Source organism: Struthio camelus, chromosome 11 (genome assembly GCF_040807025.1).
Source record: "Struthio camelus isolate bStrCam1 chromosome 11, bStrCam1.hap1, whole genome shotgun sequence".
Classification (NCBI taxonomy): Eukaryota; Metazoa; Chordata; class Aves; order Struthioniformes; family Struthionidae; genus Struthio; species Struthio camelus.
The window spans coordinates 10,898,036-10,923,379 of record NC_090952.1 but is presented as its reverse complement, the minus strand read 5'-3'; the positions used below and the strand labels follow the sequence as shown (position 1 = coordinate 10,923,379).

The window sequence follows — 25,344 nt, the reverse complement described above, 5'->3', positions numbered from 1 at the left end:
AAGATCGCGGCATCCGAAGGAAGTAGCAAAGATGTCCTTCTCGGCATTTGCTTGAGAAACGTGCCCTTCTTTCAGTGGTTTAGCAACAACAGAAGCTGGAGGTTTTACCCTGTTCCACTCTTGCTGTGCTTATCTTTCACGTGCTCTTGGGAGAGGTAAACGCTAAAAGCCAAAAGCAAATTGCACAGCTAATTTTTAAAAACCAATGCCAAGAACAGGGTGTGCAGCCCCACGCCGGGCTGCCCGACTTCCCGCCCTGGGGCTCTCCCTGCAGGTTTTGGGCCAGCCAAGCAGTGCCTTGGCGGGCTGCCTCCTGCCAGGTGGCCCTGCCTAAGCCCTCCCTTCCAACCCGGCGTCGTGGCACCCTCGACGGAAGCGGAGCGATGCTGCAGTGACCCAAGAAGTCGCTTTGTCTTGTGTTTCTAGGTTGATTTATCCATTAAGGACACTCACCCCACAACCTGTCTGCTGTGTGCACAGCCCTGTGCCCCGGGGAGGCCAGAGGACCTGCACAGCCTTAAGAGCAAAGTGACCAAGTCATTGGGCAAACAAGATACAAGCTGCATCAAATCTTGCTTGAGAAATCCAGCTGGTCTCTTAACGAATTGTGACTTTAAAACAAGCGTTTCAAACGAGTGAGTGGCAGTGATGACAGAGGCCGTGGAAACTGGGTAAACCTTCGATTAGTGATCACGGTAAGAGCAAGGGTTCGGCGAGTATGGTAAGAGTATACGAGCCATTGCCTGTTGTAATGCTGTATAAGCGCTCTGTGGTTTAAATGAGAGTGAATTTTACTCTTTAGCGCGTGCCAGGGAACGAGTAAATGGCTGGGGACGCCGTGGCTATGTCAACATCCGTTCAACCACCGGATGGCATTTCAAACAGCAAATCTCACTCTATTTGCACTTCCTGAATGAATTGCTCTAGGAGATGAAGCTGGCCAGTCTTGGCTGTTAGTGGATCCCGTTCGCCGTGGCCTGACGGCGAGATCGGGAGCGGAGGCGATGCAGGCGTTACAGGCGAGAGCCTTGTAACGATAGCAGTCGCTCCCCGGGACCGAGTTTTGTTTGCTCTCGACGCTTGAGCAGGATCTGGCCGCTTCGCGCGTCTCCTGGAGCGCTTGGCTGCTGTGCGCGGGCGACGTCCCCGGCCGGGCGCCCGGCGCTCTGCTGGCTCCTCTCCCGCGCGCAGACGCTCGCCGCCGCGCGAAACACCCAGCGAGGTAACAGCTGTGAACGGGAGCCTGGGGACGAACATACCACCACGTGCCGCCGGCTCTCCCCCACTTCGGCGGCACCACGGGCAGGGCGCAGGAGGGAGGTTTGGGCACACAGAGCCAGGTTTTGGCAAAGAAGTGGGACCGAAACCTGTGGTGGGGAGGGTCTTCCGACTGCGTGTCTTGCTATTTGGCCTGCAGCGGGAGATGGAGGTGCCTAAATCGCTCTCTCCAATGAAAAACCTAAACCCAGCCTGCCACTGCTTGGCGTTCAGGTGCCTCCCTGTTAAAAAAAAAAAAAAAAAAAAAGACTTTCCTAATGATTCGATATTTAAGAATATTTTGAAAGTAGCCTCCTTGTGAGCCTGAGACTTACCACTGAGCCTGCTCTTCTCCCTGGCCACAGGGCTGGGAATTACGTGGCCTGCTGCTTGGTTTTAATTTTAGTCTGACGCTTGCTTTCTAAAAGGCACGTTCTTTTGTAAAAGCTTTGAATTCTCCCTCTTCTCCCACTCCGTCGCCCCTTAATCTCTTCCTGGCCCTCATCCCCCTTGGAAAAACCGCGGCGGCCTGCGCCGGTCCTTGCTGTTGCAGGGGTGACTCGCAAACGCGCTGCAAGCAGGCGACGCTGCCGGGCCGAGCAGGTTCCCCGTTTCGGCAAGACGGGGGCCGGGGCAGGCGGGGTGGCCCGCTGCGCGGCCGCCTGTGCAGCCGGGCCGGGACCGCGCCGCCATCGCCGCCGCGGCCGCTCGCTCATGGGAGAGGGAAAGCCGCGCCGACGCCGCGGGGGTTAGCGCCGAGCTTGCCCCCCGTTTAGCCCGGGGAAAGCAACAAATACAAAGCTGCAGCGCGAACCAAGGCGCGTCAGCGCGTTGTGGCGCGGCGCCGCCCCAGCCGCCCGCCCTATTTTTCCCTTTGTTTAATTGAAGCTCAGGAAGCGTAAACTGTGACGGTTCTGCAAAAAGGAAACGGCACCACAGGTGACTTCCTCAGCAGGAGCAATTATTATATGTTTATGTTTTTTGTTGCAGCCTGTGGCTGTCGGTGTGTAACTGACGTGCAGCGTTCGACCCGGCAGCGGCTGGCGGGGGTCGTGCGGCCCGGGGCAGGCGAAGGGGCAGGCGGCGTGGAGCCGGGCACCGCGCAGAGCCCTCTGCCCGCCGGGTTTCCTCTCGCCACGCCGCCCGCCCTCGTCGGAGGGCGAGGACGTAGTTGAGCGAGGCGGTCTGATACGAGTCAGACTCCCAAGCCGTTTGCGAGGTGGCTGAGGGGGGGAGCTGGGGCGTTGAGCCTGTTGATTCGCAAACTTATAACCCGGAAAGTTAACAGGTAAAGCCAAAAAAATAAAAAAGGCAACAGCTCGCGTGCGGTTGCCTGGGACGCCTGCCGCGCGTTGCCTGCGCCGCAGCGAGCAGCAGCTCCGACTGGAGCCGGCACCTTCTCCGCTGCAGCCAGCCCGAGCTGGTCGCTTCGGTAGCTGTTACGGGAGCAGCTGAGGAGGTGGCTTTCCTTCCCCACCAAATGTAACTGCAAAACGTCCTGCGCGGGGCTGCTCCGGCCGTGTCCGCCGGGAGCCGCCAGCCTCCTGGGCCCTGGGGCGTCTCGCTGGCCCGCGGGGAGGAAGCTGCTTCTCCTCCTCGGTTTCCTCCCTTGCTGCGGCAAAGGGAATAAACGCTGGTTCCTCCCCCTCGAACGGGGCCACGCAGCAATTTCTGTTCGGCCTGGGGAAATGGGGAAAGGCTCCGGCACCTCGGTACCCGCTTGGCCCCTTGGCTCAGACTAGTGCAAGCGTCTTTTACCACATTTCCTGCCTGGGTTTCGTTAAGGGTGGCACGTTACTGCAGAGTTTTCTAGTTTTGGTATTGATGAGCCTGTATTTTCAAAATAACTAAATAAATAAATAAATGACAAGAAAAGAAAAAGAGACAAAAGGTGGCGAGGGGCTGTGGGAGCCGCCTGACCTTGGGCGCGCGTGCCAGGCTCATGAAACGGTGTTTCAGAAGCACGAGGCGGTGAGGAACGCGGGCTCGGGTCTTAGCCCAGCAGAAAGGGCCGGGTCGTCGAGCGCGCGGCCCCGCCGGGCCGTGGCAGGCGCTCCCGGCGTGCCGCGCCGGAGGGTGCCCCGTGCCGCGGAAAGGCCAGGGAAGAGCCTGGAGAAGACTGAGCTGCAGACACCGTCCTCCCGAGGAAGCGCTAAGCCCTTTAGCGAGGTAGGATTGCGTCGCCTTGCCTGAGGCTCGTGCCGGGGGAAGGCTCTCGAGGTTCGATATCTGCGTATATTCGTGTTTGCAGAGCTAACAGCCCCGCGCTCCGCAGGAGCACTGTAAATATGAGCCTTTTCTCGTCACCAGCGCTTATCTTGATTTCAGAGCGCTCTGTGGCACCCGGAGTATTTAACAGGCGCCCGGACTTTGACTAATGGTTACAGATGCCCATAAGATAGCGAGATTAGCATCTCAGCTGTCTGATTAATATGTAAATGTACCCAGTTATGTGTGAGAGCTTTAAATGAAGTAACTCTCACTTCTGCCTCCATATATCAAAGGTGTGATTGATGGAAGAAGCACTGTAGGTACCTGCTGGAAAGCATAAAAGTTGTTTTTGTCTATATTTTTCCTTTTAAAAAAAAAAAAAAGTAGACCTAAAGCTGAGATTTCCTTAGGGAGAAGAAACAACCCAGTCTGAGTTTAATCTAAACTAATCCAAATTGTTGGCCACACTCCGGCAGTATCTGTAAATTCTCGGATAGAAATAATCCATCAGGATCTTGTACAACAATCCACATGGTATCTTAAATAAACCTTCTCTTTGGCTGTAGCTTGCAGCTGACATCTACTGTAAATTATTTGATGATATTTTATATGAAAGGCTCTGGGCTGAAATGTGTGTTGTGGGAAAGGAAGGAGGCCCCAGCCCGGTGGAAGATGTTCCTTTTCTTTGCTTCCCCAGTTACATTATGCAACGCAGCTCTATTTTGCAACCTGCCTTTCGGGGAAACGGTGTGTTTTCCTGGGCTGAACAGCTCAGTAAAATAGAAATCTAGAAGCATCAAGTGATTTGTGCACCGTAAAGGGCTACGGGCTCCCTGGGAGAGGGGGAAAGGCCGCGTGCGCGGGGACGTGGGCTCCAGCCTTGGAGCCGCAGTCGTCCCCAGTCGCAGCCAGGCCTGCTTCACCGGCGCAAGGGCAGCAGCTCCCGCCAAGTACCCTCGAGAGCTGCTGGGTCGGTGGCTTAGTCTAAACGCTTCCTCAGGCGACGGCAGCGGCGAAGAGGTGAGAGGCCCTTTGCTCCTGTTGTTCCTCCAGGCAAGGTGCTTCCTGCCAGGGCCGTGCTGCGACGAGGTGACGTACCTTTTCCTCGTTGGGAGGACAACCCTTGAAACGCCACCAGAGAACACCGCTGTGAGTCAGAGCCTTCTTTCATCCTGCCCCTGAAAACCACGGCGTATGTTTCAAAATCACTTTTTGGCAAAATAAAGACCATCGCGCTGAAACCGGTGCGGGGGGAAGTTTTGCAGTGGTAGTAAAATCCAGCAAGATGCTGCCAGCTAAGCATTATATAATGTCTGCTCTCTGGGATTTGAGCTGTAAAGCTCTCGACTGCTGCAAGACCTCACAAAGATAAAATGCGCTGCAGCGCCTTGCTGTCAAAGGAGCGCAGAACACTCAAATCCCGTTATCGCTCTCCTTTGCTTCAGCCTTCTCCCCCTCGCGGGGATTTCGGGGGCCCAGGGCACGCATCATTTTCATCTCCTCTGCGTCTCTGCGGAGGATTCACGATGTGCCATCCCCTTTGCGAGACGGCCCGGCTGCTAAGAGGCGAGCTGGTAGCCCTGCTGATTAATATGATTGCTCAGCAATTCTCATTATAATGCTGCCTTGCGTTGCTGTCTGCTTATAATGGTGTCTTGTAGCTTTATCAGAGCATAATTGCTTCATCCAAAATTTTCCATGCCTTTAGCTGTTTTTTTGTTTTTCAATGGTTAGACTTCTTCTTTTTTTTTTTTTTTTAAGAACAAGGATAGGGAAAGTATGAAGTTTAGTTATTAAAAATATTTGCTGACGTTCTCTTTGTAAGTGAAAACGTTGTTTTCATCGGGATACAATGGAAGGAGGAGCAACAGCCCAGAAACGCAGCAGGTCTTAATGCTGTCAGCAGTAAAACAAGCCACCACCGCCACTGCCCCACCGTGCCCCCAGCACTTGGTGCTCAGCCCTGAGGAAAAGGCATGCTCGGGCTGTGCTGCCGGCTGGGGCAGCCCACAATGCCACGTGGCCGCGAGCCAGCTGGGACGGTGGTGCTGGAGGTCACCACCATAAGAACGTGCGTCCCTGCATGAGCACCATGTGCATCTTTGCTCTCCAAAGTCTTTTTTCTACTTTAGTGGTAATTCTACTTGTGTAATTTTCCCCCTGTTTAAGTGCAGCAGCCTGGACACACATGCTGGCATTTTAAGGATATTTTTCTTATTTTCTTCCAGTTCCTCTAATGTAGGAGAATCACCTCCTTGTAGGCACTGACGTCAAGAATGGTTTATTGTATTCTGGGTGACGTATTAATTTAAGATAATCGTTGGGCAGATGTTTAAAGCTTCCAATGCAAATCAATGCAATTAAACATGAAATAATACTTCACAATTCGTACTGAGAAATACCTTTATCTGAGGCTAATGTTTCAGAATGAAATGTTCAGCAAGTTTGCTGATGATACTAAGCTGGGGGGAGAGGCTAACACACCAGAAGACTGTGCTGCCATTCAGAGGGACCTGGACAGGCTGGAGAGCTGGGCGGAGAGGAACCTCATGAAGTTCAACAAAGGCAAGTGCAAGGTCCTGCACCTAGGCAGGAATAATCCCATGCACCAGTACAGGCTGGGGGTTGACCTGTTGGAAAGTAGCTCTGCCGAGAAGGACCTGGGAGTGCTGGTGGACAACAAGTTAAACATGAGCCAGCAGCGTGCCCTTGTGGCCAAGAAGGCCAATGGTCTCCTGGGGTGCATTAGGCAGAGTGTTGCCAGCAGGTCGAGGGAGGTGATCCTGCCCCTCTACTCAGCCCTGGTGAGGCCTCACCTGGAGTACTGTGCCCAGTTCTGGGCTCCCCAGTCCAAGAGAGACATGGCACTCCTGGAGAGAGTCCAGCGGAGGGCTACCAAGATGATTAGAGGGCTGGAGCACCTCTCCTCTGAAGAAAGACTGCAAGAGCTGGGCCTGTTCAGCCTGGAGAAGAGAAGACTGAGAGGGGATCTCATCAACGTGTGCAAGTATCTGAAGGGGGAGTGTCAAGAGGATGAGGCCAATCTCTTCTCCGTGGTGCCCAGCAACAGGACAAGAGGCAACGGGCAGAAACTGAACCACAGGAAGTTCCACCTGAACCTGAGGAAAAACTTCTTCACTGTGAGGGTGACAGAGCATTGGAACAGGTTGCCCAGAGAGGCGGTGGAGTCTCCTTCGCTGGAGATATTCAAAAGCTGTCTGGACGTGATCCTGGGAAATATGCTCTAGGTGACCCTGCTTGAGCAGGGAGGTTGGACTAGATGATCTCCAGAGGTCCCTGCCAACCTAAACGATTCTGTGATTCTGTGATTCTGTTATAGCAGAACTGTTGAGTCTCTGTTAGGCGGGTGTGAGGCTGATGGGTTTTGACCTGGGATTATAATGGGGTCACTTCTCTCCCTTGAAGTCTCATGGGCTTTCCTGACTATTCTGTTCTGCTTGCTGTTTTTGTCATAAAACACAGCCCTTCCTGCAGTGCTGGTCAAGGCTGCTTCAGCAGGAATATTGTTTATTCCTTGGGATGTGTTTTTTGGAGCCTAGTGCACTCCAACGCCCAAGTTCCCCTGCTCCCATCCTTGTTAAGGGCGAATGGCTGCTGGAGGCCAGCCCAGAGCATGAGGCAAAGCGGGTGGCACGGTGCCGCTGGAGAGGACTCCTGTGAGCGGTGCTGACACGATGAGAGGCTGACCCGTACACCCTGGGGAGAGGTTTCTCTTGTTTCTCTGCATCAGCTGAAAGAGCTCTTGACGTCAATGTCTTTGCTCCAGATTTTCATCGCCTTCCTGCGGCACGTTTTCTACTTTGCCTTCTCTTCCCAAGTTTCTGTGAAAGGCAAATCAAATGGTCGTTTGGGTTCACTGCATGTTGGTCTGTGCTTCAGCTCGAAAATGCTTAAGCGTCCATCAAGTGGAAAAAAAGTCAAAAAGTATTCATCGTCAAGAGAGATTGGGTAGAAGTACAGTAAAGGATATAGCTTTCTTCTGAAAGAAAAAACTGGTGTCATTACCTTGGCACAATAATCCCAGGGGATCTCACAATAATCACTATCAAAGGTGGGAGACACCCAGATGCAATCACTTTTTTTCTGCCTGAGAGGACTCAATTTCACGTCTCCTGTCTTTGGAGAACGCCCTCATCGTCAGACTCTGGGCTCCTCAAAGCACGAGCATTTTCCATGCTCCCCTTTCAGCCATGGTAACAGACAGGAAGAAATAAGATTAGAAAAGAATAAGGTTCCTTGTGTGAGAAGGGGACAACCTAAACTCTGGCAGGTTTAGGCAGTTCCTGGGAGAAAGGCAGCCTGAGTTCTGCTTTTTTTTTTTTTTTTTTCCTTTTTTCCCCCCCAAAAATTACTTACTTACTTTTTACCCAATGACTATTTGATGCCTTTGCAACTGAAATGCCCTCAGGGTAGACTGAACTTTAGCAATGTCAGAAAAGTTGGGCACTCCCTTGTTGAATGGTATTGTAACTCACAAAACTGATGCATATACATATATATATATATATGAAAATGTGTGTAGTCTACTCACTTTGTGGTCATGTAACAAACTATTCATGTATTAATATTTATTAATGGCTCAGATCTTAGAACCTTCTAGGGGGAGAGTGTCTAAAGTTTCAGTAGTTCATCCTGTCTGCAGGCCTCAAATACTTTGATCCTACATTACAGAAATATGCTTAAAACTTGTCCAAGGAACAGGCAGTATTTCAAAGCCTTGCTGCTTAATCTGACACCACTTTAAAACTCAACTGCCGAGTGGTGCCAGCCTATGCCTCTCTTCCCAAGGGCCCGCATGATGGTCGAGCATCACAAGTAGTCCCAGAGCAACCTTGTGTTGAGTTCCTCTTTGCTTGGCCACGTGTTTTCACCCTTTTACAGCCATAGCCAGATCTTTTATGGTAGATTTTTTTTCCTTTCAATTCTAAAGTGATTTTAAAGCCTTCTAATGACAATAAACATGCTCCTGATCTGCCACGTTCAAGCTGCAATTTATGTTGTCTCATACCAGCAGCAACTCTAGCACCTGAGGCAGGGAGAAGGGCTTTCCGCTGTCAGGCTGATGAGCAGAAATGGGTATGTGCTATTTAATTAGGAGCAGCAGCGGCTTCCCACAGAGCAGCCAGTGCATCGCCAGAAGGCAGTGTGTGCAAGATCAGCTCTGAAACGGGAGACCCATCCCACCTCTCACCCTCACCAAAGGACACAGAAACCCACCCGAGCAGTGCAGGACCTTGTGGGATTCAGCTCGCGGACACAGCTAAAGCTGTTCTGGTACCTGTCTAGGTATAAATTTGTCAGATTTACCTCTAAATTGTCAGATTAACCACAAAAGAAGGGATTCTAGAACAAAGGTTTAGCTTGAGTAAAATCTTATTTTCTGTTTTAGGGCCCATAAAGACAACATATAGTTAACTGTTGCTTGCCATAGGGAGGGCACCGTTTTTTTTCATGCTGCAAAGTGCCCTGGGTCTGCCCAAGTGCAAAGACTTTTCTGCAGGTCCTGCTAAGTATATGCTAGATGAGGTACAAACCACCTGGGACAGCAAAGTTGTCACTGCGGAAGGGATGGTGGCTGACTAATAAACTCTCTATATTTTCCAAAATCAGTGAAAAGTTGTCAAGGAAGAATGTATGCTGGCAGTGTTCTTTGATCTATTTTGCAAGGGCAGAAATGAAACCCTACTTCCCTTGGTATGGACATAAAACATCAGGAAGAGCCTGTCAAAAAAGGTGCAGTGCAGGGTATTTTCCTTTCCACTCTTCCTCCCTGGCCTTGTATGCAGGACGAACACTTCTCATCCCTTTCTGGGATACTCCAAAAAGAGGAAGTGAAAAAAAGGCTAGGGAAAATACAGATAAAACTAGAAACAGCAGGATGTGTCGGATATATTTGCATATCATTTTGCATTTGCGAGAACAATCATAACCCACTTATAGCAGGATGACAGAAAGGTCTACACTGTCAGTAAATCAGTTTTAAGACACTTCACTTTTTTTCTCAAGTAAGTTCTCTGCAGTCATTTTCCTTTATAATTTAGGCACATCCAATCTACTTACTAGGATTTATGAACTGAAATTTGGCATAGCTTTATCTGTCATGCCAAAAGCCAGATAAATAAACATAACCTTATTAAGTGGGATGGGGAACCCCAGAGCTGTGGGATAATTATCAGGAGCGGCATGAACCAGGCCTGCGGGTGGGTGTAAGCAGGGGTCAGAAGCAGGGTGGCTCCAGGGTGGCTCCACCACCCCATTTAATCATCCTGCTGAACCACCTGGATCACAGGTGAGCTCATGCAGCTCAGAGGGGGCAGTTCATAAATCCTATCCCCCCATCTGGACCAAGGCTGAATGCCAAACTAGTCAGCTATCCCAGGAGGGGAGCAATTGCTAGCATGCGGGAAGGACACGGGGCGCGGGGAAGGAGCACCCTCGAGCCAGGTCTCCCTGAAGCTCATGGCTGGAGGGGCAAGGAGCACGAGGAAGCCCAGGAGGACCCTGAGCACCACATAGTCTGGAGTAAGACATTGGGCCGCTAGCCCTTTGCTTGAGACAGCTCCTTGCCTCCCGTTGACTCCAAAATTCTGAGCGGACCTCAGTAATTTTAAGAGTATTTGAGAAGAGAAGGCATCTTTTGGTCCAGTTACTAGACAAACATTGTAGACAAACCATTGATAATGTAGAAAGGCAGAAGCGTTCAATAAATGTGTCATGCCTGGGGAAAAATGTTTTGGCTGTGGTCATATCCCAGGGTGGGCGGGCTGCAGAGCAGGTGCTCTCACTAGGCACTTTTACCTCAACAGGTCCTATAGTTTGTTGCTGGTGCTCGTGCTCTGTACCAGTCCTGCTCAATTTCAGTGATGCTTGGGTTGTTGTGCTGCAGGAATGAGAGCACGCTGCTGTCGTGCTATAATTTTAAAATTAGCTGGGGACGACAACCCAGCTTGACACCAATCCTACACAAAATATATAACAACTGATCCACGGGTACAACTAATGAAGGATGGAGAGTTATTCCATCACTGTAGGGTTACAGAAAAGAACTTGATATCTTTTTAATGAGATGGCAAATTAGGCTGCTAAAGGTAATAATGTTGCTGTAATTTACCACAGTGTTTGATTCTTCAAAGCTATTGATTAAGGACGTAGAATGATATAAAATTAATACAATACCTATTAAGTAGATTTCAAGCAGGCTGATTTGTAAGCCTTACAACATGATTGCGAATAGGGAGGCTAGGGGACTTGTTTCTGCCTGGATTCTGCAGAGCTCAGATCTTGCTCTTTCCCAATTTAACATGTCTGTCAGTGCTGGGAAGAAAAAGAAACATTCAGAGAATGACGTGGTAAATCAAAGATGCTGAGCACCTGGGGTTTGTAGCTAAGCACAAATAGACAATGTTTGTTTTTTAATAAGGTCAAATGTAAAGCCCTGCATTCTGGAAGCAAGAACATAGGCTGTGCTTGCAGGACAGAGACTCCTGCCCAGACAAGCAGGGATCCAAGGGAGGACTGAGAGATTATGGTAAATTAAAACTTCTTGTCCAACACTGTAGCCTAAAGGTACAAGAATAATTTCGGCTGGATAAAGAAGGTAATTGCAGCACTAGGAGTTAGACGCTGTTATTTCTGTGCTGGATGATACGTGAATACTCCTGAAACCTGTGTCCATTTCTGCTCTTCTAAAAAAGTTATTGCTGATGGGGAAAGGGCTCAGAGAGGAGGCAGGAGTGCATTGTATAACAAAAAGTCTGAGAGAGAAGAGGAGGTTGAGCAAGAGCCCTTCCTGCTTGCACTGCCAAGGGGCCTTGCTGGGTGACCGTGCGCATGGGACCCTGGGCTGGTCCAAGTGCTCCCAAGAGGATCTGCACAAATGCTTCTTTGATAATGTGGCTGAAGATGTAAGATCCAGCAGCAGTAAGGTGAAGCTAGACACATTCAAATTGAAGGGAGGTGAAACACCGAGAGCAGCTAGGCAGCACAGGCACAGCTCTCCGAGCACTGGTGTGAGCATTTCACGGCTGGAGAGTCAAAATGCGGAGCTACGTAGCCAGCGTGTGTTACAAGGGCTGATTACAGGGACCCTTTCTGACCTTATAACCTATGAACTATGGTGCATTTTTAAAAATAATCCCGAGTGCATGCGACAGGCCATGCAAGATGAGCTTTTCCTCTCTAGACCTCTCAGTTAGAAAGAAGATGTTCGCTCCTACGTCCTCCACTGTGGTTTTGTGCACTCTGGACAAACCAACAAGTGCAGAGGCAGGGCAAAAATCGGAGAGACAATAGGATGCCTTTTGCATTTCCCCTTTGCCCAAGCCTTTTCCTCTTCCATAGTGACTCAGTGAGAGCCCACTGTAGCGTTAAAACATCAGAAATATTTAGAAATCATCCCCTTTGCTCAGGAGAAGGATGGTACAGCATACAATTGCCATGTTCCCTGTGAGATCAATAATACCCTGCAGGAAGCTAAGTTGTCTTTTATTAATCTGATGAATTAGCCTGATACAGGGAGGAACAGATCAACAGCATGGAAAATAAATGCATGCCCTGCAGCAAAGCTTGTCAGCTATGGAAATGTAACTATCTTTCCTTTTATCCATAACAAATAATCTCGAAAGTTAGGCTAGGAGACCAAAGTGACTTCTGAGGTTTGTCAGTGCTACATGGACAGAGAAACTCACTTCTGTCTTTGAAAAGCAATTACACAATCACGCAGAGATGAGCAGTTTTCCTGCTGCGCTGCTGGATTAGAAAGCCTGAATATCTTCCTCCTTACTTTAATAAGGCCTGATTCAGCAAATTACTTAATGTACGTGTTTAAGCATCGGAGTCATCCAGGGGAATCTCAGCTTTAGCCTTGCAGAATCAGGATCCTGGAACAAAAGAAATGAAACAGCATCAGATTTCTATCTTGTACTGAAGAGCGCAAAAATGAGTTTTAGAGTAAGAAACACCTCTGAGCAGATGCACTGGAGAGGTAGCAGTAGCACTGTGTCTTTTTTCTACTGGCTATATGAGAACAAGCTGCCCATAAACAAAAGTTTTTGCGGATTTCTCTCTGAACATGGCATGAATAGACCATCCCTTATAAAATGTGCTAAGTTTTCAGAAAGTCTGTGCTTTTCTTTCAGTCTGGCTCTGCTCTCCCTTGCAGGTTATGCGGCGAGCGCCGGGTCAGTCCCTCCCGGCAGTGGGGAGGCAGCTGGCTGGGAGCACCAGGCAGCCTCATCACATCCCGCCATCTGCCTGGCCCCTGTGTCTGAGTGTCCCCAGAGAGAGCAACTCTCCAGCAAGGAGCTGGTGAACGACTGGCCAGTGAAAGGTAGTTCACCTTCCTGCAGCTGCGGTGGCTTTGCAGCTCTTAGCAGGAATACTTCCTAAAGTCCTAGTAATATAAACACGAACTTTCACACCTTAGCCCGGACCAGGATGTCAACTCTTGTGTTATTTATTGTTTTCTTAAGGCGAAGAAATAGAAATTTCAGTTTTTATTTGAAAAGTCTTAAGAAGTTTCTAGCTTAAGTTGTCAGAATATGTCTGAAAAATTTTTAAGGCAGCTTTAGATTTTGAGGATACATCAGAATTTGTAAATAGTTGGCCATGGCAAACTGGACTGATAGATATGTCCTTAAAACTGCTGTTTTTAGGGAATTTTGTTGCTCTGAAAGATCTTCAGGCAGAAAAAAGTGCGTGGATCTCAGTTTACTTCCCCAAGAGAGTTAAGGGTTACATTTTTTCTAATAAATGCCAGAACCTGAGTCATAGACTGAGATACCTGAGTGTCTAATTCAGCCTTATTTCCAACTTGTTTTTTATTTTAGAAAAAATACAAATAGACAAATGTTCCCTTGCAATCAGTCAATGGTTCTGTGCAAGCCATAAGATAGCACTGAATAGAAAGAAGAGACTTTTGCAAATTCAAAACCCAATTCAAAGAGTTTACCTCCTTCAGTGTCAACTCTTTGCTCTATACTGAGGCCTGTGGGCAAATAGGATTTTTTTTTTGGAACCTTTAATCTAAAGCACTGAATAGAATTAGGTAAATCTGGCACAATGAGGAAGGTTTTTAAACTGTGATCAGTATATCATGATCTTCTCCCATTCTGTGAAATTGCTTTACAGCCAGGCCATAATCACAATGACAGGCATGCTTGATTGAGTTTTGTCTCTCTGTTAATCTATGGAGTCATTTGCAGGTGAAAATGAAGAGCTGTGTGTATCTGTTAAACTGTGTATGCATTGAAAAATTAGCCTTTTAACACTGAGCATGGAGATTCTATCGTGTTATTATATGAGTGCATTTTAGGATTAGATGCTTTGGAAGCTTCTCGTGATAACTGTGATTTATTTTTTAATTTTTTTTCCCCATAAAGTAATATTAGAGATTAAGGCGCATATATTTTACCTGATGGTGAGAAACTGTAGATTAAGGTAGGGCATTGAGAAAGTATGTGCATGAGAGATGGTAAAGATGACTCATTTCTCTAATGCATCGGGTGAAAGCTTAACTGAAAGAGTAATAGATGAGAGAGAGCACAACTGGTGTTTTATTGCTAGATGCTGAAAAGTGACATTTCCAACTATCAGGGGAATTCTGCCTGGGCTCTCCCATTATGAGTGCGATTTGTTGTATGTGAAAGAAATGGGTGACTAGGAGGTGGACAGCCTTTCATGATAGAGTAAGGAGGGAAGCAATACCGTCCGGGCAAGCTTTTGACTTGCAATATCATATCCTGAAGGTGCCAACGAGGCTGCTGGTGAGCATGAGCCAAGAAGCCATATGCTGAAGCGGTGAAAGGCGTCCACACTGATGGAGGGGCTCAGAGAGACCAGCCACCTCTCAGAGCAGGATCTAAGATTAAATCCGTCCCTTGCTCAAGTGGCTGTGACCACTGGGTTTAACAGGCTGGGGTGCAGTGCCACCAGGCTTGCCTCTCCTCAGTTCTGTACAACTGATGACCCCACACTGCTGCTGGAGCCTTGCATGGCTGCTGTCCTCACTGGCAACCCACGAGAGTTCATGCCACCTCTGGGAAATGGAGATAAGAGCACTGCTTATCTACAAGACTTTGCTCAGATATCAAGATGATTAAGCGCATGCATTTGTAAAACGTGCCCCAGCACCTCTTACTATGTATGATGATTGGGACCAGTGAGTCAAAGTGAAAAATCAAGTACTAGGTGAGACACTGGTAAAATACTGGTAAAATACCCAGTCACCAAAGTCCTCTTGCAGTATTCTTACTTCTGAGGCTGTTTCCCACGCAGAAGGAGAGATCCTGTCAAAAATCAGGTAGACCACATTACAGAAAGGGCAGTGGGATGGTGAGTGCTCTTTGTTTAATTGCTACTGTATGTGTTGGCCCACTTGTGTAAGAAGAGGTGTTCCCCTACTTTGTGGTCTGAGGTACGATGTAGCTCTAGAAACACGTGCCAGGAGCCAGCGGTGCGGAGGAGATCTCTGCTGGGCAGCATGGGACAGACTGGTCTTCCACGGCTAAGTTCTTCCTCTCACCTTGAGAAAGAAGAGGAAAAGAAGAGAAAGTGAAACAAACAGTATCCTGATACGTTGACTGATTTTTATCCCCAAAGTCCACGTCCTCCGGATCCCTGCTATCTCCCCTCGTCTACGCCTAATTACCCATAGAATGAGATGTTGACTAATAGAAGATCTGATCATACTTCTGTGAAAATCAATGGCAAATCTTCCCCGGTGCAGGACTAAGCTTCGGTGAGGAACGTGCTTTTGTGAACTAGCAAAAATACGTGGGAGGGGAAAAAAAAATCTTTTAAAAAATTTTCTGAGGTGATTAGCCTTGAGATGCAGCTGTCCAGAGACTTGTGATCCAATGCAAGCGGAAAACTGTAACCTTTACTGAAGAGCATGATCCAATTCAGTGGGAGGTGACAGGGTGCTCCGGATCTTGTAGGCTTGAACCTAAAGGGAGGTTTGTTTTTAGATCTTATGTTGACTAACTCTTCCTCTCTCATTTAGAGAGGATAGTGTTACTGTAAGGGAGGATATTCAGATGATCGTTGCCTTGGGCCGTTCAGAAAAATTGCCGCATTTTGCATTAAGGGCAACCTTTCTCACACAGTACATCACTGCCATTAATTGTCTTGACACATGATTAGTACCTGGGGGCAAGGACATATCATTCTGTTGATTGGGCAGGGATGCATTATTAATTGTATAAACTGGCTCATAGTCAAAGGACACAAACCACCGTTTACAGTTAGCGTCACTGTGGAGCTGATATTTGAAACAGCTCACCAAGATTTGTGGTGCTGTAATGCTCCCTTGCCATCACAATATTATTGAGATTCTCTCTGTGCAACTAGTAAGAAATTAGTCTTTAAACCTGATCCCCCCCTGCAGCACGAGGTCACTTTATATTTCTGTTACAATGCTGTATACTCCCACTTACAGTAGGGCTTCTGTTTCTTTCTATTCTTTTCGCAGACATGAAATGCAGTAGACTGAACAATGCAGGTAACTTTTCCCTAGTTAGTAGGGAGCAGTTAAGAGTTTTATACTTAAAAAATGAACTGACTGACCTTGACTCATTCTGAAATGACACGTTGTCCCATTTAGAGATTTAGTTCCGTTATCTGCCAAGAAGTCCTTTTGAAAAGAAATAAGTTTATGAAGGATGGTACAGGATTTAGCAGAGCAGAGGTAAATAAAATAAAATAAAAGTGATGACCACATTCTATCATTTATTCTCTCTGCATCCCACGTAGATGAAGCAATTTTATAGCTATTGTTACACTATGCAGGATCCCTTCTTTGTATTAATTACCATAGAATATAATACAATTCAAGCCTTACATCCTTCACTGAAATGAATTCTAAAGTATTTTGCTGCTGATTACAATCTGCATACACCCATGTGTGTGCAGGAAGCATCTACAGAGCTTGGGCAGGAGGGGAGGCCGGGGGTGCTGCTGAGTGGAGGTGATGAAGGTCAAAAGTCATAGGATGGGGGGAATATGTGAGTTTGTGATGCATCGTGAAGATGGGGCCAAAGACAGGATTTGTTTCAGACAGATATTATCAGCCGTGCTGTATGGCACTGCGGCATCTCTGCTAACCAGGGTGCATTTCCATGTCCTGCATTTTACTCGTGTTTATTCGCTGGTTTGTTTCCAGGCTCTGCAGGCTCCAGCGACACCAGCCGACCCGCACACGCTTTCGGCTCCGTCCTGCGCGTGCAGGTCGGAGGCTCGTTTCAAACCCCTCTGCCTGGGTTCAACGTAACACTACACTAACTGTCCAAATTCCTCATTTTGACAGCATCGTGCTCCATCCTCGTTACATTAGGACTAGGAATTGTACATACCGACTTTTTAGAGTGACACCTAAAGAGAAATACGTGTTATGTTACATGCTGTTATTAAGTGCCTGAGGCTCAAGCAATCTTTTTTCCTGCCACTATTGATTCATTAAGCAGCGTATGGAGGTACCGTAGTGCCTTGTATTACGTTATATTCCCCTTGCCAACCAGACACTAATTTTTCTTCTTCGTTTTTATTTCCAGTGTTTTGCGTTGTTGTAACGAAGAACAAATTGTACAGGACAAAAAGCACCTCTTGAATTTTTGCTTTTTAGCTTGTGCATTGCACTCGTATGGTTTTTATCTATTCAAAAGGAGAGTTATCTTGATTTACACAGGGTTCAAAAAGGAGAATGAACATCTCGAGTTTAGGAAATGCTTCATCTACTTACTTCTGCTTAACTCTACACCTACTTAAAGGTGTTAATTAAAATAAATCATTTAAATGCAACCCTAAAGTATGTTCTTCTGGGGGAGGGCCGAGTGCATCCAAACGCAGAGTAGCCGACCACGGTATCTGGTAATGTGCAAAGGTGGTCGGCGCCCCGGAAACCTTACACGGAGGATCAGGCCAGGCGCGATGCGCTCGCCGCCGCCATGCCGTCTCTGCAGAGGTGCTAAAAGGTCGCAACGCCATGGTTTTCGCAGACCCCCGCGCGCTGCACATCTTCATGGGGGTGACGCATAACACCTTTGTTTTTTCAGTTGATCACCTCTGCATTTGTGTCAAACCGCATAACCCTAAAACGAAAGCTAAACGGAGGCAAGCCACCCCTTGTGAAAAGCGAGGTGTGCGAGCGGCGTCCAGGGAGCGCTCGGGCCGGGCGGCCGGTCCGCGGCGGCGGCGGCACACAGCGGCCACGCGCGGCCCGGGCCTGCGCTCGGGCGGCTTCTTCGAGCCCGTTGGACGCGGCTGTGGGCCGGGCGCGCAGGGGTCCCTCGGTCCGGCCGTCCCTGCGCTCGGCTGTGTGAGGGAGAGGGGCTGGAGGAGCTCACCCTGCCCAGGCACGGCGCCTTTCACAGCAGCCCCTCTGGGCCCCCAGGTGGCCTTTCGTTTATTTGTTTACGTGGTTTTTGCGAGGCCGGGAGCCGGCAGGCTGCGCGTGGGAGGCGCTTCGATCGGCTCCTCGCGGGGCGGCACCCGCCCGGCCGGACACTGGCGCCCGGTAGGGAAGATGGCTGCCGGCGGTGCCTCCGCCGCCGCGGCCGGTGCGTGGCTGCTGCGGGATGGGGTCCCGGTCCTGCCCTTCGCCGCCGCGGCCGCTCGTACGCGCCTCCTGAGCACGGAAACGTCCCCAGGTGCTAAGGGCTTCAGATGGCTCCTAAAAACCCGGGAAGAGGAAGCTGCAGTAACAGTGATATACTCATCTGTGATAAAAGTCAAGCGCGCCGTTAACCAAATACTTCACCTCTTAGTTCAGTTTGACGCCCGCTGCGACAAATGTGCCCTCTTGAAGTGGGCCAAAAGTATTTTCAGTATGTCACTCGCGGATGCTGTCGGCATCGGCGGGCGCGGAGGGCCGGGGCGAGCTCGGCCCGGCTGCGGCCCCGGCTGCGGCCGCGGCGCCGGCGGGGGACCCCGAGGAGGAACGCTTCCCAGCGCCCTCATGCCGTTGCGTCCAGGCAGAGGTGAGCGTTGCGTGCGAGCTGCCGCCGCCGCTGAAGCTGGAGCGGAGAGGCAGTTTTTGGGTTCGGGGGGCCTGCGGCCGGATTTTCCCACTTCGGAGTTTCCTATGGCCTCTCCGGGGCTCGGGGTGTGAATGGTCTCTTCTTTTATTAATTTTTGTGGTAGGCATTAATTGGTGGACAATTTTCTAAGTAAAACAAAGGTTGAGCTTCTGAAGCAAACGTACGTGACACGACCTTTATATCAGAAATGTCACTGTTATTCACTGTCAGGCTTTGCTGAGCGCTCTGCACCTTGGCATTCGATAAACAATAAAGGAATTAAACGTATTAGTGTAACCTTTATAAAAATAGTTAAAAGGATGGTCTCATTTTTAATCTCCCACTATGGCATTGAAATAAGCTCAGTAAACTGTGGCAGTAAGTTGCATTCAGAAGGAACTAAATTTAAATAACATTATGGTTATGACAGTGAGCAAATTTTGTCCTGAACTGATGCTCCGAGGGAAAAAAAAAGGATTTAGGGCGCAGCTGTTGACCTTATCTCTGCACTACCCAGGCTTTGGAAGGTGCTTTGGAACCACAGGTCCGTTTTCCTTGCGTTTCCTGCCCAAACAGTCAGTAGGCTGCTGTAAAGGAACATCTGCCAGCAGCCGGAGCAGACGAACGTTATGCGTTTGTGCTGCAATTTTGTGTTTCTCTTTTAAAAAAAGAGATGCACGCAAAAAGTACCGAAAGGCTATTGGAGGGGAAGATGAAGAAATGAAACAAAAGGATGGGTTAAGGAAGGTTATACCTTTGCTTGACAGCTGAAATCATTTCCTGGATAAAATGATGCGGGTTTGCTGGGTGAACATTAGAGACCTCCTGTGGAAAATTAGGCTAAGCCTGTGATTCTTGAGTACTTGTTGCAAATTGAAAATGCCATAGGCTCACATACACAAATGCATGCTAGGTGCTGGAAATAATGCATAACAGTTGCTGTGGGACTATAGAAACCTGTATGAGAGTTAAAAGTTATTTCTTTAGAAGTGTATGTAGAAGAGTATGTGTGGCATCTTGCATGGCGGGATCTTAAAATATTTCACAATTATGTATTTTCCAGAATTCTTTTACTTGAAGTGATTTCATTCTGTAGTTAGTTGTGATATAGCAGTCTCCATCCATCGGCCTGGATGAAATTTGTGTCTCAGTTTTGTCTAAATAGACATGCACTGAAAGGGGAGGGACTTGTGTCCAACATTGGCTTGACTGGTTGCTTTAATTCACAAGAGGTATCGGCTTTCTATTTGTTCTCTTGCAAAATTAAATCCTTCTCCTGTAGAGCCAGCCTTTAATTGCCTATAGCGTTTAGATAGTACTTGGACAGGGACTGTAAAAATACTGTGATAAATAGGTAGGACTACAGACACAACTGTGCCTCAGCGCTGCTCCCCCTCTGCTGCAGCTCTGCTGCTGAGTCTGTCTGTAGTATATAATGGTAGAAGGGGACGCGTTGCCTGTCATGGGGGAAGTGCCAAGGCAGTTAAATATAGTGAGAAAATACACTAACGCCACCATCTCCGGTGGACCAGGAGTTATTACTGGAGAACTGGCTTTATTTTTTATAGGTGTCTGGAGGTTTCTGTTTCCTTGAAGCCGCGGACGGAACAACTAAAGAGTAGGAGGTAATGTTCAGTGAGGGGAAGAGAGACAGAGGAATAGCAGAGTTTATACTAAAAGGGAAAATGAGCTGGAGAGAAGGAAATAAATCTTGCCTTTAGGCAGTAAAAAGGTGGATGCACATCATGTACTAGTGGATGCCATTTTCTGGATAAGTGGTGGTATCCACTAGCAGATGTTCTGGATTGTGGTACTAAAGGTTCATTGCGTTGTTCCTGTGCTGCTCTGGGCTTACTTAATTTCATATTTCCTCTACAAAGAAATAATCTTCTGAATGAGTTTTAGTGTATAATTTCCAGTGAATGTAATCTAAAAAGGCTAAAAACAGTAATGAATGAATGAATGTAATCTGAAAAGGTAAAACAGCTCTTTAGCCCTTGAAGGAAATTGAAGAGAAAGAGGTCAAAAATTAGTAATCTATTTTCATGTTATTTGTTAGACTTCCCCTATCAAGGCAGCAGTGAATATACTATATTAATAGAGCACCAGCTGAGTAGAGCAAATGGATTGTGATTTTTTTTTTAGAGTAGTACTATATAAGTACTTTGTCCCTACATACCTTTGCCACTGGAAGTCAAGAATGATGTTTAAACTTATGTAAAGAAAGCGCATAATCTGATCTCCATAAGAATTACTTTCACCTTTTTGTGACTAAAAAGGAGCATAGGGACTTTTTTTAAGCATCCACTCTTTCTTCTTAAAGTAGAAGACCCTTAAATGGGAGGCGCTTCATGCCTGGGCTTACGCTGTTATCACTCTGACCTCAGTCAGGTTTGGGGCATTCACACATCTGAACAAAAGTAAGCTACGATTTCCTTCCTTCAAGGGGGCACAACTGATAAGAAAGGAGTGGGCTAAAAATGCGATGCTCCAGCAAACTGTCTGACCCAAAAGTCTTGGAAGTTACGAAGAGTGTTTCTATTGATTTGTATTCTGGACAAGGCTCAAAGTCAAAGGAAAAAGCATGTATCTATCTTGTTATTTTTCTTTTCTTTTCTTTTCTTTTCTTTTCTTTTCTTTTCTTTTCTTTTCTTTTCTTTTCTTTTCTTTTCTTTTCTTTTCTTTTCTTTTCCTTTCTTTTCCTTTCTTTTCCTTTCTTTTCCTTTCTTTTCTCCAGTGGCTATACCCTTTTTCTATTAAGTGAAGTAATACTAGGAAATATCTAGATTTATCTCATTTTTGTTACTTCTGTCTGCTCTTCCTTTTCTCATTCAGTAATTTTTCAGTTATTTTCCGGTTTAAGTATATACATGCTATTATAGAGTAAATAACATCAGGTTTTCATCGCTGTCAGTTCTGTAAAAACTAAGGGAATTTTGGAAAACTTATGAATGAAAATAAAATTATGACTTCCTAAAATCTGTCAGAATCATTCTAGTGTTTATTAGAAATTATGGTTGAAGACATTGCAGGAAGAATAGTAAGGAAGCAATTTTAACAAAAGAGAAGAGCAAATTTTTACAAAAGGTTTATGTAAAAACTAATTACACGAAAACTAAAATTAGAATTGTATTTTGCTTCAAAATTTGCTCTAAAATATCTTGGGGGGGGGGACACCCCCTCCCACCTCACATTCAATGGAAAACTCACTGTGGTAGGAATAATTATCAGGCAGGAGGTTTTAGCAGTCAGACGAGAGCAGGAAATCGAAGCCAAACACCTACATTTAGCAGCAAAGGATGGTCATCCAGCATTCAGGTGCAAAGCGCTGTCTGCCACGACCTGCACCGACAGTCTGCCCTTTCCTCGTGGGCCTCAGCATGCAGCTGCTGCCCTGTTCGAGCTGAAAGCCCCAGGGCCGCTGCGTGCAGGGGTTGGCGGGGCGTGTGGGCTGTGGTCTCCTTTTTGGGCCGGGCGCTGTAATGTGGCACCTCAAAACGTTCCTGAACTGATGCCTCCGTATGCAGGGCCCTAATGAGTGTTTTGGCCAGCCCTGAGTGGGCTTACAAATAGTTCATAGTAAAAGCTTCCATGGAGAATATAAAAAGCAATTAAATCTTAAAGCTCAATGTTTACATTTTTTAAACTACAGGCTGGAAAGTGAGTGAAAATTGTTCAGATATGGCTAACATCCTTGCTATGAGGGGATTTGTGATAAGCATGGGGCAAATAATGTGTCTTGGTGATCCAGAGTCTCATTTTCTCATTTGCATTTTCCTTGCCCAGTTAGATGTTAAAGAATTCAGTTATATTTTAGAGGGCAGTTCCCTCAGAAAAAGGAGTGATTGCTGTCTGTGGAGTATCAGGGAGCAGGCGGTCAGCCTGGACCTAACCTAGGAGAGAGAGGAGCTTGGGATGAGGCTGTCCTTCAAACACCGTCAGATGGTCCTGGGACACCATCCGTGCGGGAACCACAAGGACGCCATACAAATGAAACAAGACGTGTGAGGTATTTGATAACTTGTTTTTATGAGCCAGTCCCACATGCCAGCCAGCCTTGCTGGGGCTTTTCACCTCGGTAGGAACTTGGGATTGACCTCAATGAGACCTGCTAGCAACTTTTCAGGGGTATGTAATGCCCAGTCAATCAGCAAATTTAATCCCAAGTTAAATTTTCCCTTTGATGTCTTTGAGCTGCTGATCTTTTCCCTGCTCTCACACCAGCTTACCTTGAGTGTGACCCATGTGCCAGAAGATCCATAGAAAGCTTGGCAAAGGCAAAAGCTTTCTTTTCCATCTTGCAGACTTTGAGTTTTGGTGGCTGAGGCATTTTTATTTGTCTTAGAATAGCATGAATCATAGTAGTGCAGTCTTCCTCATCTTACCCTGATTGCTTGCCTTAACCCTGACATGGAGGGTAAAGCTGTGCTTAGGACACGGCTTCCCAACAAACAGGGCTGCCGAAGAACGCCAACCAAGAGGGAAACATTTCTCTCCGAGTGCATGCATGAGAATGCTGGCTCTCAAAGGATACCCATCTGCTACTGATTGAAAGCAGTGACCTAGAGGTATGTGGATCCTCTGCACAACCTGCAGTCTTCATCTGCTTAGCTTCTAACCTTTGAAAAAACCCATATGTGCCGCAGAGAACTGCCTTAAATGCACAGAACCGTGACAGTGATACGAGGAATAAGAGCCTCTCTTGGCGTGTAAATGTTGCTGTCTTGGCCAGCTCAATCTCATTTGCTCTTTTCTCTCGCTGTATTTGATTGAGTCTGCAATCAATAGTGAAATGAAAAGGACATGTGGGTTTAGTCCACCCACAGACTTTCATTGTGTTGCCTGGAGCTGCCAAATCTGCAGGGCTCTGCTAATCTGTGCTATTGCTCGGTGCAATGCGGGAAGGGTCTAACCAGCAGTCAAACGCTTGGTAGTCCTTGCCTAAAGATTGCTGCTCTCCAAAAACACATGCTTCCTGTTTTCTGCTGAGAGAAGTTTCACCTGCTCTTGCTCTCGCTACAAGCAGGATGGGTCTACTATTGATTTCAGTCAGGACAGGTTTAGATCTACTAGTCATTTTACTATTAATGTAGCTTATGATATGACAGTACAGCCTGGCATTGTCGAATCCAATATGAAGTTTTCTTTCGTGGGCTGAAGTAAAGTAACTCTGTTGCAGTCTTTCATCAGTGGGAAAGGAAAAAGCCTAACTAAGGCATTTTGCAGGAACTGTCAGGAAAAAAAAAAGTAATATATATGGGTATTTAAAAATACATAAGTACCATGTATATATGTGTGTATGTATACACACACATCTTCAGTTCCATTTATTTCATTTTTTCTTCAGGGTAGAAATGTAAGTTCTCTTGTTGTTGAGGTCTGCGATGTAGGCCAGAAAAGCAATCTGTGCCCAATATACTCAGGTAAAATTTTCAAAGAGCAGATTGTGTCTGTTTTGCTGTCATGCTTGTGATATAAGCATGCAATGAAATCCACTACCGGTATGCTCTCAATACAAAATATTAGGAGAGGGGGGGTGTGTGTATGTGTATTTCTCCGTACTGAGACCAATGTAACATCACCACAATAGATTTTGAATGATTTATGAAATAGAAAATCTCTCTTTAGTGCAAAGAAGGAATAAATACAGGGCTGTACTGAACTATTTGCTCTAACATTTAGTTTAAACATGGTCCATAAACCACACCAAACCTAAAAACTTAAGAGAAAAAAATCCAGCTATGTTTTTCCCTGTGTGCTGTTACAAATAGACTGTGGCTGGAATTTCAAAATTTTAGAAACACAGGTTGGAAACAGGAATGTACACACAGCCACATTTTTATTTTGCCATGAGCAATGTTTGATTCCAGGTAAAGCAATGTGAGAATGAACAGACATTGGTAGAACAGCATAGGATGATGAGGTGAGCACAGTCATAAAAGAAATCTGGATTATACAATAGACACTGGCGTCAAATGCTAAATACTGAATTCTGTATTATGAAACTTTGGCATAGTATAGTTTCTCTCACTCAATAGGTGGTGAGTTGTGTTATAGATCAGAGGTTTGTAACAGCAGAGCAATTTAGTATGTGCTTCCAGTGCGGTGGAGACCCCTAATACCTTGCGTGTGTTGTTGGCATCACAAATAGGGATTGGGCACTGCTGAAAGACACTGGGCAAAATAAAAATACACAGATAAGAAGGGCTAGAGAAAACACTTTATCATGTGAGTCTTAAGACTTCAGTGAAGGCTATTAGAAAAAACATCAAAAACAAAATCTGAGAGGTGACTTGACTCTGGAGAGTAAATACTTACATAGGGGAAAAATAATGGGTACCAAAGAGTTTTTAACTTAACTCTGAAAAGTATAATGAGAGCCAGCAGTTGGAATCTGGAGGCAGACAAATTCAAATTGCAAACATGACCTACATTTTTAATAGCGAGTGCGATTAACCATTGGAACAAAGTACCCACAAAGTAGTGGATTCTCTCCTCTTGATGGCTTCAAATCAAGACTAGATGACTTTCTGGGACATAAGCTTTAGTCAAAAATAGTTATGCTTTAGTCAAACACATGTTACAGGCCTCAGTACAGAGGTAATTGGGGAAATGTAATGGTCTGTGATATCCAGGAGGTCAGGCCAGATGGTATAATGATCCCTTCTGGCCTCAAACTCAATGAATCTCAGAATGAATACAAATGCTATCATCTGGATGTACATTTGAAATAATTGCAGGCAGAGACTAGACACATAACTGTATATGGTTCAGAATTGATAAACTTTCCTCCCCTGCAGAACAAAGACCCTTATTTATGTCAGATTACATGGTGCTGTTGTAA

At 46.8% G+C, this 25,344-nt stretch overlaps 1 protein-coding gene across 1 annotated transcript in view; it reads left to right on the top strand.

Moving 5' to 3' along the window:
• The first annotated feature begins 4,506 nt into the window (after nucleotides 1-4,506).
• SH2D1A (SH2 domain containing 1A) overlaps nucleotides 4,507-25,344 on the top strand; it is a 41,393-nt gene continuing 20,555 nt past the window's right edge. The window contains exon 1 of the mRNA XM_068956573.1: nucleotides 4,507-4,617. The gene's annotated coding sequence lies outside the window, so the exon portion shown is untranslated. The remainder of the gene's footprint in view (nucleotides 4,618-25,344) is intronic.